Genomic DNA, 16,349 nt, shown 5'->3' with positions numbered 1-16,349 from the left:
GTGCTATTAAATGACTCAATTTGATTAATCTAAGGTTGGATTAATGATTTATGCATGTTTGTAAATTTTCAAAAAATTTAGTTAGATATAAAATAGGGCTTTTTGATTTATGTGCTAATTATTTGAATTGGCTAAGGATAATTGATATTGAGCATGATAGTAATGATAGTTAAAGGTTAATTTCGCTAATTGTTGATTATATGTGAAATTGCTTGAGTTTAGTTTACTAGGATTTGGGTATTTTTGAATTATGAGATCAATGTTTGGATTAATGATGTCTATATGCTAATTGGACTATATAAAGGACTATGGCATGATTAAATTGTGAATTTTGAATGAAATGAAAAGTGTTAGTTTGAGGAAGAAGATGACATATATGTGTATCTATATGTGTATAATGAGTTATGTGGTGTATGAGATCATGTTTGAGTATGATGAGTATTATGTTGTACTTGAATGTTTTTTTTTAATGCTATAAGTGTTTAAAATGAGATTTGATGAGTTTGCTTTGAAGAAATGTTGAGTTGAGCATGTTTGCTTGTGTGATGGAGTTCGGAGTCATTTTCGTCATGCACTGACCTACTGTTTCGAGGGGTTTTTGTTACCTAATGATGCAGCCCAAGGTTCGTTAGTTGATATGATCCTTGCCGATCAATCGAACACTATGCAAACGGAAGACTTGAAAAACGAACAGAAGATGGAATTCCAAAACCTCTGAATCTAACCCACGGAATGATTTAGGCGAACAGATCCCTAAACCCCAACGTGAAGTTGACGCAGCAACTCGGGGACGATGAATGACACGCGACGAGGGATGGTTGACTCGTCGTTACGCCGGATAAATGAACTCTCTTGGAATATACAAGAGAAAATTCGAAACTCTCAAAGAGAAGTGATAACTCACGAAATTTGATATAAAATTGGTTGATAATTCGTTCATAACAAGAGGCCTATACATAGGCAACAATAAAGAGACCTAGTCTAATAAGGAAACAACTAAACCTAATCTAAACCCTAATTTTCGTCCATCATAAAGACTACAAATAATTTATGCGAAAACCTAACCAAATTAGGAGAATAAACATGGAAAATAACTCATAATCTAATAAGGAAACATATCCTTACTCAAAACAAGGTATAAAACTCAAAATTGACTCAACTAAGGCCTAATTTCAACCACCCTAACATAACCCACGAAAATTATAAGATAAAACAAAATAAAAGACTCTATTAAATCAGCCCACATATGCAACGTAACTGATACGATCCTTACCGATCGATCGAACACAACGCACGCGGAAGACTGAATTGGAACGGAAGGATGGAGATCCCAAAACCTCTGAATCTAACCCACGGAATGATATAGGCGACTGAATGCCCTATTGATGGAGACGCGTCCAAGCTGGCCAAGGACAAGATGGATCCTTTGATTATTCAAAGTGGGCCAATCACAAGAGCTAGAGCCAAAAGAATAAAGGAGTCCATGATGCTTTTAGTTGGTGAAATTAAAGCCCAAGTCCAAGACAATTCTACATTGGGCCAAATGGTGAATATTATTCAAGTTGGTGGGCTTGATGCTACTTGAAGTTTGGGCTCATTAAGCTATCATATTTTGGAGGCCCAAATTGAAGAATAAAGTCCACATTTTCGTCCAAATGGGTGCAGCCCACAAAATGCTCATTTTAAGTTACTTTTTTTATGTTTAATAAGTGACTTTTGGTGTCCAAGAGACATACCAAGTGTTTTGGAGTTACATTTGTGATTTTATGTGCCTTTTTAATGGTTTTAAGTAGTGGTAAGGGAGTGGGGCTCTCAAGAGACCTTTTTGAGCCTATAAATAGGCATGTAATCACTTGTATTAGAGACACCATTGATATAAACGAAAATTAGCATTCTTGCTTAGTGAGTTGAATTCTCTTTGTTGAGTTTTTCACTTGTTTTAGAACTTATCAAGACACTTGAGCAAGGTCTTGTGGCGTTCATCCATACCGAGGTTCTTGGCTGATTATATAGCCAACGGGTCGAGGTTTCTACGCTCTTAGGGGTTGATCAAACTAGATTCTCGATCTAGGGAGTCCGCTGCCTACTCATATACGTCGGGTTCTTGGGTCATTATATCCAACGGGTCCTTCGTCCACTTCTATCCATATCATTTGGTTATCAGAGCAATCTGGTATTGATCCAAACTCTATCTTTTATTTTCTTCATCCTTTCATATATCTCTTATATTCATCCTCATTGTCCTACAAAAATAGTTGCAAAAAAAAAAAAAAAAAAATCTGCAAAGTTCCAATATCCCCATTGTTGTTACTTCATATAAACTAAAAAAAAAACCGAAAAAAATATATATATATATCCAAAAAAAAAATCCAAAATTTCTATTTCAGTTAAATTTTCCTTAGGCGGTTCATACACTTGTTCCAAAATATCAATTCTTGCATCCAAGGGCTGAAGTTTGGTGAATTTTACTTGTCTTGTTCTTTCTTGATTTGTTTTAGTTCATTTGAAATTCTTACAAACGAGAATTGAGTGGTAAAAGGCATTGAGTGGTGAGTTTATTTGAGGGGTGGTAAAAGCCTACGAGTGATACACGAGTGTTTGTGTGAGGATATATATTTGTGTGATACACGAGTGAATTGTGAGGTCATGGAAAACACAAATCCTATTGAATTTACATTGCAAGCCATGCAACAACAATTTGCAAGGTTTGGAGCTGTTATGGAAAATGTAACAGAACGATTGGAGAGGCTGGAATTTCAAGCACCACCAAGGAATGAGGAGGAAGGAGAGAGCGAAGGAGAAGATGATCGCACATCAACACATCGAAATGAAAGGCGAGGAGGAGGTAGAAGAAGAAGACATCAAAATGAAGTTGATGGTGACTTGGGAAGCATCAAATTGAAGATCCCAACATTCCAAGGAATGAGTGATCCTGAAGCCTATTTGGAGTGGGAGAGAAAGGTGGAGCTCATCTTTGAGTGTCACAACTACTCCGAGGAAAAGAAGGTTAGACTTGCTGCAATTGAATTCACTGATTATGCAATAGTTTGGTGGGATCAATTGACAACAAATAGAAGGCGCTATCGAGAGAGACCAATTTCCACGTGGGAGGAAATGAAAAGCATAATGCGTAAGAGATTTGTACCTTCTCATTATTTTCGTGAATTGTATCAAAAATTACAATCTATGAATCAAGGTACTAAATCTGTTGATGAGTACTACAAAGAGATGGAGATTGCCATGATTAGGGCAAATGTTGAAGAGGATAGAGAGGCAACCATGGCTCGATTCCTATGCGGGCTGAATAAGGAGATTGCAAATATCGTGGACCTACAACACTATGTGGAGCTGGAGGATATGGTTCACATGGCCATGAAAGTGGAGAGGCAATTGAAGAAGAAGGGAACCTTTCAAAGGAATTTTCCAACAAGTTCTCAATCTTCAAAGTCGAAGGAGTGGACTTCGTCTAAGTCAAATTTTGGGGCAGCCTCTAAACCTCAAAATGATGTGTCCAAATTCAAGTCCAACGAAGGCGAAAAGGGCAAAGGTATCTCTAATTCTACATCTTCTACTAGAAATAGAGATATCAAATGTTTTCGATGTCAAGGTGTTGGACATATTGCATCTCAATGTCCAAACAAAAGGGTGATGGTCTTGAAGCCGAATGGAGAAATCGAATCTGAAAGTGAACATGATGATGATGATGATGAAGATGATGAACAATTGGAGGAGATTGTACCGGAACATGGTGAGCTTTTGGTGGTTCGAAGGGCTCTAAACGTGCAAATCAAACAGGAGGAAGAACAAAGGGAGAACATCTTCCACACAAGATGTTTAGTCCAAGGTAAAGTTTGCATGTTAATTATTGATGGTGGTAGTTGTACCAATGTTGCAAGTGGCGAGATGGTGGAGAAACTGAACTTAAAAACTGAACGGCATCCTCATCCATATAAGCTACAATGGCTTAATGAATGTGGTGAAATTCGTGTGACCAAACAAGTTCTAATTTCATTTTCTATTGGCAATTATAAAGATGAAGTTCTTTGTGATGTGGTGCCAATGCATGCTAGTTACATTCTTTTGGGGAGGCCATGGCAGTTTGATCGAAGGGTGACCTATGATGGATTCCGCAATCACTACACCTTCAAGCACAACAACAAATCCATCATGCTTGTTTCTTTGACACCTCAACAAGTTCAAGAGGACCAGCAGAAATTGTCTCAAGCAAGGAGAGCTCGTGAGGTTGAGGGCAATAAAAGTGAGGTAGTCAAAAAAGAGTCGAGTGAAAAAAAGAGTCGAGAGAAAAGCAAGAGTGAGGGAAAAGAAAAACAGAATTTTTATGTGAGAACAAAAGAAATAAAGAGTGCAATAGTCGAAGAAAAGAGTGTGTTCATTTTGGTGTACAAAGAGTCATTCTTTAGCACTAACGAACTAACCCCATGTTTGCCTAGTACTTTTGTGTCTCTTTTGCAGGAGTTTGAGGATGTCTTTCCCGAGGAAGAACCAAGTGGATTACCTCCTTTAAGGGGTATTGAGCATCAAATTGACTTTGTTCCCGGAGCTGTTCTACCAAACCGACCAGCTTATCGAGCCAATCCGGAAGAGACTAAAGAGATCCAAAGGCAAGTCCAAGAGTTGTTGGAGAAAGGAAAGATTCGTGAGAGCATGAGTCCATGTGCTGTACCGGTGATTGTTGTGTCCAAGAAAGATGGATCGTGGAGAATGTGCACGGATTGTCGAGCAATTAATAAGATCACGGATGGAAAGCCAATTGCTTATTTTAGCGAAAAGTTGAAAGGAGTTCAATTGAACTATCCAACCTACGACAAAGAGTTATATGCTTTGGTAAGAGCTTTGGAAACATGGCAGCATTACTTGTGGCCAAGAGAGTTTGTAATTCACACGGATCATGAATCTCTCAAATACCTCAAGGGTCAAGGTAAGCTTAGCAAGAGACATGTTAAGTGGGTGGAATTCATTGAATCTTTTCCATATGTGATCAAGTACAAAAAAGGGAAGGAAAACATTGTGGCTGATGCGTTGTCTCGAAGGTATGCTTTGATCACTACTTTGAGTTCTAAGCTTCTTGGTTTTGAGTCAATTAAGGAATTGTATGCCCATGATTCTGATTTTGGTTCTATATATTTAGCTTGTGAGCATGCTGCATTTGATAAGTTCTATAAGCATGAGGGCTATTTATTTAGAGAAAATAAATTGTGCATTCCTAAGTGTTCCATGCGTGAATTGCTTGTTCGTGAAGCTCATGGGGGTGGGTTAATGGGACATTTTGGTGTTCATAAGACTTTGGAAGTTTTGCATGAACATTTCTTTTGGCCTAAAATGCGTGTTGATGTTGAGAAAATTTGTGGAAGATGCATAACTTGCATGCAAGCTAAATCAAAATCACATCCACATGGTTTGTATAAACCATTACCTATTCCTAGTGCACCTTGGGAGGATATTTCCATGGACTTTGTTTTGGGTTTGCCTAGAACACGAAGGGGTAAGGATTCAATTTTTGTGGTTGTTGATAGATTTTCAAAAATGGCACACTTCATTCCATGTCATAAGAGTGATGATGCAACTCACATTGCTGATTTATTTTTCAAAGAAATTGTTCGTTTGCATGGAGTTCCAAGAACAATTGTGAGTGATCGTGATGCTAAGTTTGTGAGTCATTTTTGGCGTGTGCTTTGGAATAAATTGGGAACTAAGCTTCTGTTTTCAACTACATGTCATCCTCAAACTGATGGTCAAACTGAAGTAGTTAATAGAACTTTGTCTCAATTACTTAGAATTTTGATTCAAAAGAACTTGAAAACTTGGGAAGAATGCTTATCTTTTGCTGAATTTGCTTACAATCGAAGTGTTCATTCTGCTACTAACTTTTCTCCGTTTGAAGTTGTTTATGGTTTTAATCCATTGAGTCCACTTGATCTAATTCCAATACCAATTGAGGAGCGTGCTAGTCTTGACGGGAAAGCCAAAGCTGAAATGGTGAAAAAGTTGCATGAAAAGGTGAGACTCAATATTGAGAAAAGAACGGAGCAATACATCAAGCAAGCCAACAAGGGCCGAAAGCAAGTCATATTTGAGCCGGGAGATTGGGTGTGGCTACATTTGAGAAAGGAGAGATTTCCTTCAAAAAGAAAATCCAAGTTGCAGCCAAGAGGAGATGGACCATTCCAAGTGGTTGCAAGAGTGAATGATAACGCTTACAAACTAGACCTTCCAGGTGAGTATAATGTAAGTGCTACTTTCAATGTTGCTGATTTGTCTCCTTATTTTGGTGAATTAGATTCGAGGACGAATCCACTTGAAGAAGAAGGGAATGATGGAGACGCGTCCAAGCTGGCCAAGGACAAGATGGATCCTTTGATTATTCAAAGTGGGCCAATCACAAGAGCTAGAGCCAAAAGAATAAAGGAGTCCATGATGCTTTTAGTTGGTGAAATTAAAGCCCAAGTCCAAGACAATTCTACATTGGACCAAATGGTGAATATTATTCAAGTTGGTGGGCTTGATGCTACTTGAAGTTTGGGCTCATTAAGCTATCATATTTTGGAGGCCCAAATTGAAGAATAAAGTCCACATTTTCGTCCAAATGGGTGCAGCCCACAAAATGCTCATTTTAAGTTACTTTTTTTATGTTTAATAAGTGACTTTTGGTGTCCAAGAGACATACCAAGTGTTTTGGAGTTACATTTGTGATTTTATGTGCCTTTTTAATGGTTTTAAGTAGTGGTAAGGGAGTGGGGCTCTCAAGAGACCTTTTTGAGCCTATAAATAGGCATGTAATCACTTGTATTAGAGACACCATTGATATAAACGAAAATTAGCATTCTTGCTTAGTGAGTTGAATTCTCTTTGTTGAGTTTTTCACTTGTTTTAGAACTTATCAAGACACTTGAGCAAGGTCTTGTGGCGTTCATCCATACCGAGGTTCTTGGCTGATTATATAGCCAACGGGTCGAGGTTTCTACGCTCTTAGGGGTTGATCAAACTAGATTCCCGATCTAGGGAGTCCGCTGCCTACTCATATACGTCGGGTTCTTGGGTCATTATATCCAACGGGTCCTTCGTCCACTTCTATCCATATCACCTATACCCCAACGTGAAATTGACGCAGCAACTCGGGGACGCTGAATGACACCCGACGAGGGTTGGTTGATCTCGCCGTTACGTCGATAAATTGAATTCGTCTTGGAAAAATCAAGAAGAATTCGAAACTCTCAAGAGAGAATAAAAACTCACAATTTGATTATAGGTAGGCTGAAAATTTCGTCCAACACAAAGCCTTATATATAGGCAAAGTAAAGACTAAACCTAACTTGACTAACAAGCAAAGAGAAGCCCTAATTTCGAAATTCACAAGGCTGCCAAACAAGGCCCTTATTAATTCGAAAATAACAAAGCCCTTTAAACTAATGGGCTGCGAAAATAACAAGACTGAAATAAATAAATGAAGTCTTCAAAATAAATAAAATCTTCAAGCTTCGGCCCACTCGCATGTAATGAGATTAATTAAGCACGGGCTCAATTCGCCAACTCCAATGGGTCTCTTCATCAACTCTTGAGGCCACACTTCTTGAACTAAGCTCATCAAGCTCTCCTTGAACTTCTTGGCTCGTGCTCTTGTAACCGGACCAACAGGAACATGCACCGGGTCTTGCACCAACGAACCTTGGGCTGCATCATTCCCCTCCTCTTGAAGAGGATTTGTCCTCAAATCCAAAGCATCACCTACATCAAAAGGACTCAAATCAGTCACATTAAAAGAAGCACTCACATTATACTCACCTGGTAAGTCCAACTTGTAGGCATTGTCATTGATGCGCTCCAACAGTTGAAATGGTCCATCCCCCCTAGGAAGTAACTTGGATCGGCGCTGCAATGGAAACCTTTCCTTGCGCATGTGCAGCCATACCCAATCACCGGGCTCAAACACTACTTTGCGACGTCCTTGGTTGGCTCGCTCGGCATATTGCTTCGTGCGCCTCTCAATATTCATCCTTGCCTTCTCATGAATCTGCTTCACAAAATCAGCCTTTTTCGTGCCATCAAGGTTAGTATACTCATGCTCAGGTAAGGGAGATAAATCCAATGGAGTCAAAGGATTAAATCCATACACAATCTCAAATGGCGAAAATTGAGTAGCAGAATGAACAGAACGATTATAAGCAAACTCAACATGAGGCAAACAATCTTCCCAAGACTTAATGTTCTTCTTGATAATAGCTCTAAGCAAAGTAGACAAAGTCCGATTCACTACCTCTGTTTGACCATCAGTTTGTGGATGACAAGTAGTAGAAAACAAAAGTTTAGTACCCAACTTACACCACAAAGTCTTCCAAAAGTAGCTCAAGAACTTCGAATCCCTATCAGAAACAATAGTCCTAGGCATGCCATGCAATCTAACAATCTCTCTAAAGAATAGATCAGCTACATGAGATGCATCATCAGATTTATGACATGGAATGAAATGTGCCATCTTAGAAAATCGATCAACAACCACAAAGATGGAATCTCGACCACGCTTAGTCCTAGGCAAACCTAACACAAAATCCATAGAAATATCAATCCAAGGTGTTGTAGGAATAGGCAAAGGTGTATACAATCCATGGGAACTCACCCTAGACTTAGCTTGTTTACATGTAACACATCGACCACAAATTCTCTCAACATCACGTTTCATATGAGGCCAAAAGAAATGCTCATGCAGAACAACTAAAGTCTTAGCAATACCAAAATGTCCCATCAATCCCCCACCATGAGATTCAAGCAATAACAACTCACGTAAAGAACATTTAGGAACACATAACTTATTCTTCCTAAAAAGATAGTCATCATGCCTAAAATACTCTCCACTAGCAGCTCTCGCACATGCTATATAAATCTCACCAAAATCATCATCATGCTCATACAAACTCTTGATACACTCAAAACCAAGCAACTTAGCATCTAAGGTAGAGATCAAGGCATACCTCCGAGAAAGTGCGTCAGCCACCACATTCTCTTTACCTTGCTTGTATTTGATGACGTAGGGAAACGTCTCAATGAACTCCATCCACCTCGCATGCCGCTTGTTCAACTTGTGCTGCCCCTTCAAATGTTTCAACGATTCGTGATCCGTGTGAATGACGAACTCATTGGGCCACAAGTAGTGCTGCCACGTTTGCAAAGCTCTCACCAATGCGTACAGCTCCTTATCATACGTGGGATAACTCAACGTCGCCCCATTGAGCTTCTCGCTGAAATATGCTATGGGTCGTCTCTCTTGCATTAACACTGCACCAATACCAACACCAGAAGCATCACATTCAATCTCAAAAGATTTGGAGAAATTAGGAAGAGATAATACCGGGGCGTGGGTCAATTTGTATTTCAACTGCTGAAAAGCATCCTCTTGCGCCTTGCCCCACTTAAACTCCACATTCTTCTTGATGACTTCCGTCAGAGGTGCTGCAACACTGCTAAAATGAGGCACGAATCGCCTGTAGAAGCTAGCAAGTCCATGAAAGCTTCGAACTGCTGCAACGTTCGTCGGCGTTGGCCACTCTTGGATAGCTCGTATCTTCTCGTCATCAACCTGTACACCCTGCGCACTAACAACAAAACCAAGAAACACAAGCTTGTCCGTACCGAAAATGCACTTCTTAAGGTTAGCAAACAACTTTTCCTTGCGAAGCACATCCATAACAGACCTCAAATGTTCAACATGCTCATCATGATTCTGGCTATAAATGAGGATATCATCAAAGTAGACAACAACAAATCTGCCAATGAAAGCACGCAAAACATGATTCATAAGACGCATGAACGTACTAGGCGCATTAGTCAAACCAAAAGGCATAACTAACCACTCATACAAACCAAGTTTTGTCTTAAAAGCAGTTTTCCATTCATCACCTTCCTTAATCCTAATCTGATGGTATCCACTACGCAAATCGATCTTAGAAAAGACACAAGAACCATGCAACTCATCTAGCATATCATCTAAACGAGGGATAGGATGGCGATACTTTACCGTGATGTTATTGATGGCTCGGCAATCACAGCACATCCTCAAAGACGAGTCCTTCTTCGGTACAAGTAGAACGGGTACCGCACAAGGACTCAAACTCTCCCTCACATGCCCTTTGGCCAATAACTCGCCAATTTGCCTCTCCAACTCCTTTGTCTCCTCCGGATTGGTTCGGTAAGCTGGTCGGTTCGGCAGTGTAGCGCCGGGCACAAAGTCAATCTGATGCTCAATCCCTCGAATTGGTGGTAAACCGGCAGGTGTATCGTCGGGAAAAACATCATCAAACTCCTGCAAAACTGTAATACCCCGTTTCCTCGAGCTAAGTTTAGAATAATTTTAAATTTAGAAGTAAGATAATTCACGCCGGATTGAGAAAAAAAGAATTTATTTTAATTCCAACAAAGACGATTTACAAAAATATATATATGTAAATTTAGTTATTAAATTTATATGCATTATATATTTATTTAATTGAGCATCGATCATTTACACGAACTATTTTATTTAGCGAACACTGAAGAATTATTACAGTTCGATAAACCAACACAGATATTTTATTAGTCAAATCACCTACACCCTATATCATCCATTAGCCACCTACCCACCTACCCACCTACCATACATGCATTACACCTCATTCATCACTGACTAATTTCAATCATGCTTTCCAGCTAGCAACTCCCTTCACCATTCTACACTGCAACCTCCACAATTATAGTCTCCAATCTGCACTCTTCTATCTATTAGAAACATGCTCCACTCATTTTGAAAATTTTCATCGGCTGCCCAAGCTCATTTCACCAAAAATCAAGTATTGAGCAAACAAGCAAAAAATCAGAATACCAACTGAAATCCTCGCCAAGGTAACCACTTGACTTTTTCGCCTACCTCTGTTTATACATTACGCCTCTAGCTCCAAATTGGTTTATCAGAAACCACAAATAAACCTCATGATTTACACAGCAAAACATTTCAAGCATTTCAAAAGAATGACATTTATTTATTCATACACATACATCAGAACATGACTGTTGTTAAAAGAAAAGAAAAGCAGAAGAGGAGATTTGTTGTTTTTATTGAAAAATGGAGTCTTGAACTTGGTTTGCTGTCGAATCTGAGTGTTTGGAGCGTTTGAGTCGGGAAGGGCAGAGAGAGAGTCGACGGCAGCGGCGCTGCTGTCGCCCGGCCACGGTGAGAGAGAGGGAGCGAGGGCTCGGGCGCCGCTCTTCGCGGTGGGATGTCGGGCCTGTTTCAGCCGAGAGAAGGGAGAACCGAGGGGCAGTGGTTGTCGCCGTTGCTCCGGCGAGCTCCAGCGGCCATGAGAGCAGCGAGGAGGAGAGAGAACAAGGGGGGGTACAGAGAGCTGCTGGGAATCGGCGATGGTGGCAGCATATGGCTGCTGCTATCGGCCGGAGTTGAGAGAGGGCAGGCGGCGGTCAGCGGTGGCTCCGAGCTGCTGTCTGGCCAGAGCGCGTAGAGAGAGAGGAGGCCGCTGCACGGCGGCTCTGCCCGCTAATGTCGGGCGGTGACCGTGACGGCGGTTGCTGCCGCCGAGAGAGAGGGAGAAGAGGAGGGGCGTCGGGAGAGGGGCCGGCGTGTGTTGGTTTGTGAGGTGGGGGAAGAGTGAGAGGGAGACTTGAGGTCGAAGGGAAGGAGAGAGAGGAGGCGGAGCCGCCGGCCTCCGGGGACGGTGCTGCCGTCCGGTGGCGGCGGCGGGAGAGGCAGAGAGCGAGAGAGAGTGAGCGGCTGAGAGGGAGAGAGAGATGAGTGTTGTGCGACAGATGGGGAAGAAGAAGGGGGAGGAAGACTTTGGGCTAGGTTTGGAGTGGGCTTGAGCATATGGGCCGAAAATTTTAAAGGTTGGGCTTTGTTATTTCCTTATTTGGGCCGAGTATTTGGGCCGATTTTTATGAGTGATGGGCTTCGATTTTTAAATAGATTTGGGCTGCGATTTTTAAAAGCTTGGGCCGATTTTTAATTTTATTTAGCTGGGCCCGATTTATTTTATTCAGTCTGGGCCATTCATATTTTATTGAGTTGGGCCTCATCTTTTAAATTTATATGGGCTATTATTTATTTAAGCATGAGCTCTATTTCATCTATTTAAATGGCTTCCCTATTTTATTTAATTAGACTATTAATTAGTTTGATTAATTATTTTTAAAGACTTTGGATTGCCTTCAATTAATTAAATTGGGCTTTCTTATTTTTAATTAATTGAACTATTATTAGTTTGATTAATTTATTTAAAGGATAATTTTTATAATAATATTAAATTATTATTAAGTGCATATTTTAAGTAATTACTTATCATATGCTAAGCATGACATGACATTTCATTTGCATCATGAAATAAAAAGTATTTATGATTTAATTGGTTTTATTTATAATTCCAATTATTAAAGAAAGATGAGTAAGAATATTGTTGGTGTTCTTAACTCAAGAGAAATGTTTTTAATTATTTATTCATTAAAAACCCGGCTAAGTGAATCATAGAATGTTAAGCACTACACCATGACTTAAGATTAGATTCAAGGAGACCTATTAAGAATAGAATTTCTTGTAGGCTTTGTGGACCAAGGGGATTAGCGCTGCTTTCCCAAGACAGGTTTATATATGATTATGATCTTCAGGCTTTGCCTAACCAGGTGGGCATTACTTTTACTATACGTATATAGAGATCCCCTGCGTGTCGTAGGCCTCTTATACGAATATATGCATGAGATGATTTTAACTGTTAATTTCAGTTTATTATTATGCCCAAATGATAAATGACTCTTATGAAATGAAAATGAAATGTTCATGAAATGAAATGAAATGTTTATGAAATGATTGACTGCCAAAAATGTTTATGTTTTTATATGTATCCTATCTGTGTTGGTTCGCCAACTTTAAAGGAAATCCAATTGGGATCCTATGCTAGACAAAGGTCGCTAGCTAGGGTTAACGTGTACACTTATGGAGACCGCGAGTCGCTTGCGACCGGTCTTGGCGTCCGTGGTAAGGAGGCCTCCTTCCCGGCGCGTGACAGAAAGGACAGATATGGATCATATGAGGGAAAATGATCGGCCGATCGACTTTATGAAAATGAAAGAAATATTTTAGTAAGCGCAGGTCATTTAAGAAAACCCCTGTGTGTTACTGTTATGGCAGTTCAATTTATATATGTATGCATGTTGTATTTTCGGCTATGCCCACTGAGTATTTTTATACTCAGCCCTGCATGTATTTCTAAATGTGCAGGTTGAGCAGTTGATGGAATGGAATGATGTTGAGCGGGTGTTCCTTTGACATTTCAAGAAATGTAACCTTGAGTATACATCTTCATATGTATATCTCACACGTTTTCCGCTGCAAAACACTTTGATTAGGATAACTCTATATTATGAAGTTGTCTTTTATGTGTATGTTTTATAAGTATCCAAATGATCATATATGATCCTAGCTTTTTATCTATAAGTGATATTTTCATATACTTTAATGTTAAGTAATTGTCCATTTCCATTTCTTATTGTTCACCCCAAGTCATAACCCCTGTTAACCCGTCATTGGGATAGTGGGCTGTGACAGAGTGGTATCAGAGCGGTTCGTTCGCTCTGACCCTAGAAACCTTATTCTAAAGAGTCGAGTCTAGTTTGATTCTTTAGACTTACATGGGTTCATATGGCACCGCTCAACACTCCATTGCATCGTGCTCAATCAAGGAAAGAAGGTAACTGCAGTTTCAATGTTTTAAAGATGTTAATGTTCTAAAATGCTTCATGAATATGTTTATGTGAAGAGCAGGTTATGATGAAATGTTGAATGTTTTGCCTTTCATGGCATATTTTCGTAATCTATGATGTTATGATCAGACGAATAAAAAAAAAATTGACATATGTTTTCCCAGAGAACATAGATTGCTATAAGATGCATGATCACAATTTCAAAAGAACATAGACTACTAGATTAGTAGGATATCTCTACAATCTAGATTCTTAAGGTGATGATGTAGAAGAATGAAAGAGAACTTAGAGCGTCTCAGCTCCCTTAAGAAAATGATGGTTCTTTTGAACTACAAAGAGGAATGAAAAGATATGTACAAGGTAAAGGAAAAAAACACAGAATGACGATACGCGACGAATTCAAGGTAAACGTTGCATCAAAGGTTGAACCATAGTCTCTACGTTCAAATGTTCAAGTGTGACGGAATATCAAATCGACTTTTGCTACAGGACAGATTTTAAGAATAGTGTGTTTTGCCTGTGTACGTATGTCTGTGTGTATATGTCTTAAGAGAGGTTTGGGGTTTGAGATCAATAGGATAGAGAACCTTAAGATAAGTTTAGTTGTCATAATGAGCTTATGTTTTGTTATGTATAATATGTTCATGGCTCTTCAAGTTCGGGACGATGTTTCCCGTGTGACTGGGAGGTGATGATGTTGGACCTGGCCAGTCCACATGATCCAAATCTCAGTAGACGTCTTTTGGGTTGAAAACCCATGTGTTTCAACTTTCGGTTGAAAAGCCAGATGGGTTCTTACTCGAGGTCATTTTGTTCGACCTAGTAGTTAATCATTTCATACCCTATGGTCATTCTTTTGATTCTCTTGAACAATTTCTACAACACCTTGCTTTGATGTTGTGTTGAGTTTGAGCCTTGCAACTCGTGAGTTGTCATAATAGATCCCCTTGTTTGATAAGACCAAGAAGTGTTAGTCTACCGATGTAGTATACTACCCAAATTATGGCTTCGTATAATTGTGTCTCATTGTAATTAGTTGAGATTAGTCTTTGTCCTATAAATGATATCGACCACTCATTATGATAGAAATTCAGAGTTCAAGCTAAGACCGTTATATAGTGTTCGAGTACGAGGACTTAAGTTAATTGGTCTATGATAGTTTTAAGATAAATTCATAGGAAAGTGTTATTCATGTGATAGGTAACAAGAAATGGGTTGATGACTATTTTAGTCTTTGGAAAAAAAATACCCCGTAGATGAGCCCTAGGAATAATGAGTTGGAAATAGAGTCGAGAAAGAAAGAGTGAAAAACCTTGATAAAAAAAAAAAAAAATCGGTCGGAGAGACGTCTAGTTTGTCTGTGTTTGCCGACTGCTTTGACGTGATATTATGTGAAATTACGTGACTGATTGATTATGTGAGTTTTGTTACGTATATCATTGTGAGCAAATTATTATGATTTTTATTTGATGACTTTAGCACTTGGAATTTTAATTAAGTTTTCAAAGCAAGTGCAGTTTATTTTTATCGAGAAATCAAAGAATGCCGGTTTATGAAAATTTTTCCAAACAAAATATTTTCAAATTATTTTTCCTATGATGAGGAATATTATAATTGAGTGAGTGCACTAATATTAGTGCCATATTTATTTAAAATATTGGTCACAAGAGTTTTGTGTTATAGCATTGCATTAATTAGTAATTAGTCTTTTATGATTTTATGTAGCTTAACACATGATTTATTCTAGACTACACAACCTTACACACACATGATTAATTTAATCTAATAAGCATGTGATTAATTTCCTTAGCCTTACTTGAAGTGGACGTGTGGTATGAAGATGAAGGGAAGGGATTAGTGTGTAGGTTTAGGGGGGGACAAGTATTAAATGGTGAATAGTGTTTGGTCTCCAATCATCCTTCCTAAGCAAAATAAATTCACTTCATTTCCTTCATTTTCTTCACCATTCGGCCATTCTCAATTTCTATCCCTCTTTTCCGATTTTTGCTCCAAAAGATCACCATAGATGAATCACCAAAGCTTCCAAGTTCACATCAAGATCAATTCCTCCACCAAATCAACATAAACACCTTTCAATTCTTGAAGATTTCAAGAGGACCGTGGGGTTTGGTTTGAAAAGTGAGAAAGGAAAACTTTGATTTTTGTTTAATCTTGGGTAAGTGATTCTTATTTTTATAGATCTAGATTGTATGATGTTATATGTGAGTATATGATCATGATTGAGCAAGAAAATCACCCAACTTATTTCTATGAAATTTTCGAAAATTAGGGGCTTGAAACCCTACGAAAAATTGTTGTTTGTTTTCTTGAATTGGCTTGAGTTATATGATGATTGATGATTATTGAGTTAATATATATATGAATATCTTGATGATTAGCCATGAGATATAGATTTTTCTATTAGGTTAGTTTACCTAAAATTGGGATGTTGAGATCCTATGGATCAATTGATGTATTGATGATGGATTTGAGTTTATGAGATGATCTAGATGATTAATGATGGATGAGATTGAAGCTTGAGGTTGAGAGGTGAAAAATGAAAAGTGTTAGTTTGAGGAAGAAGATGACATACATGTGTA

This window comes from Salvia miltiorrhiza, chromosome 6, assembly GCF_028751815.1.
Source record: "Salvia miltiorrhiza cultivar Shanhuang (shh) chromosome 6, IMPLAD_Smil_shh, whole genome shotgun sequence".
In the NCBI taxonomy this organism is placed as follows: Eukaryota; Viridiplantae; Streptophyta; class Magnoliopsida; order Lamiales; family Lamiaceae; genus Salvia; species Salvia miltiorrhiza.
The sequence above is the reverse complement of the archived record's forward strand: the minus strand, read 5'-3'. Positions refer to the sequence as shown.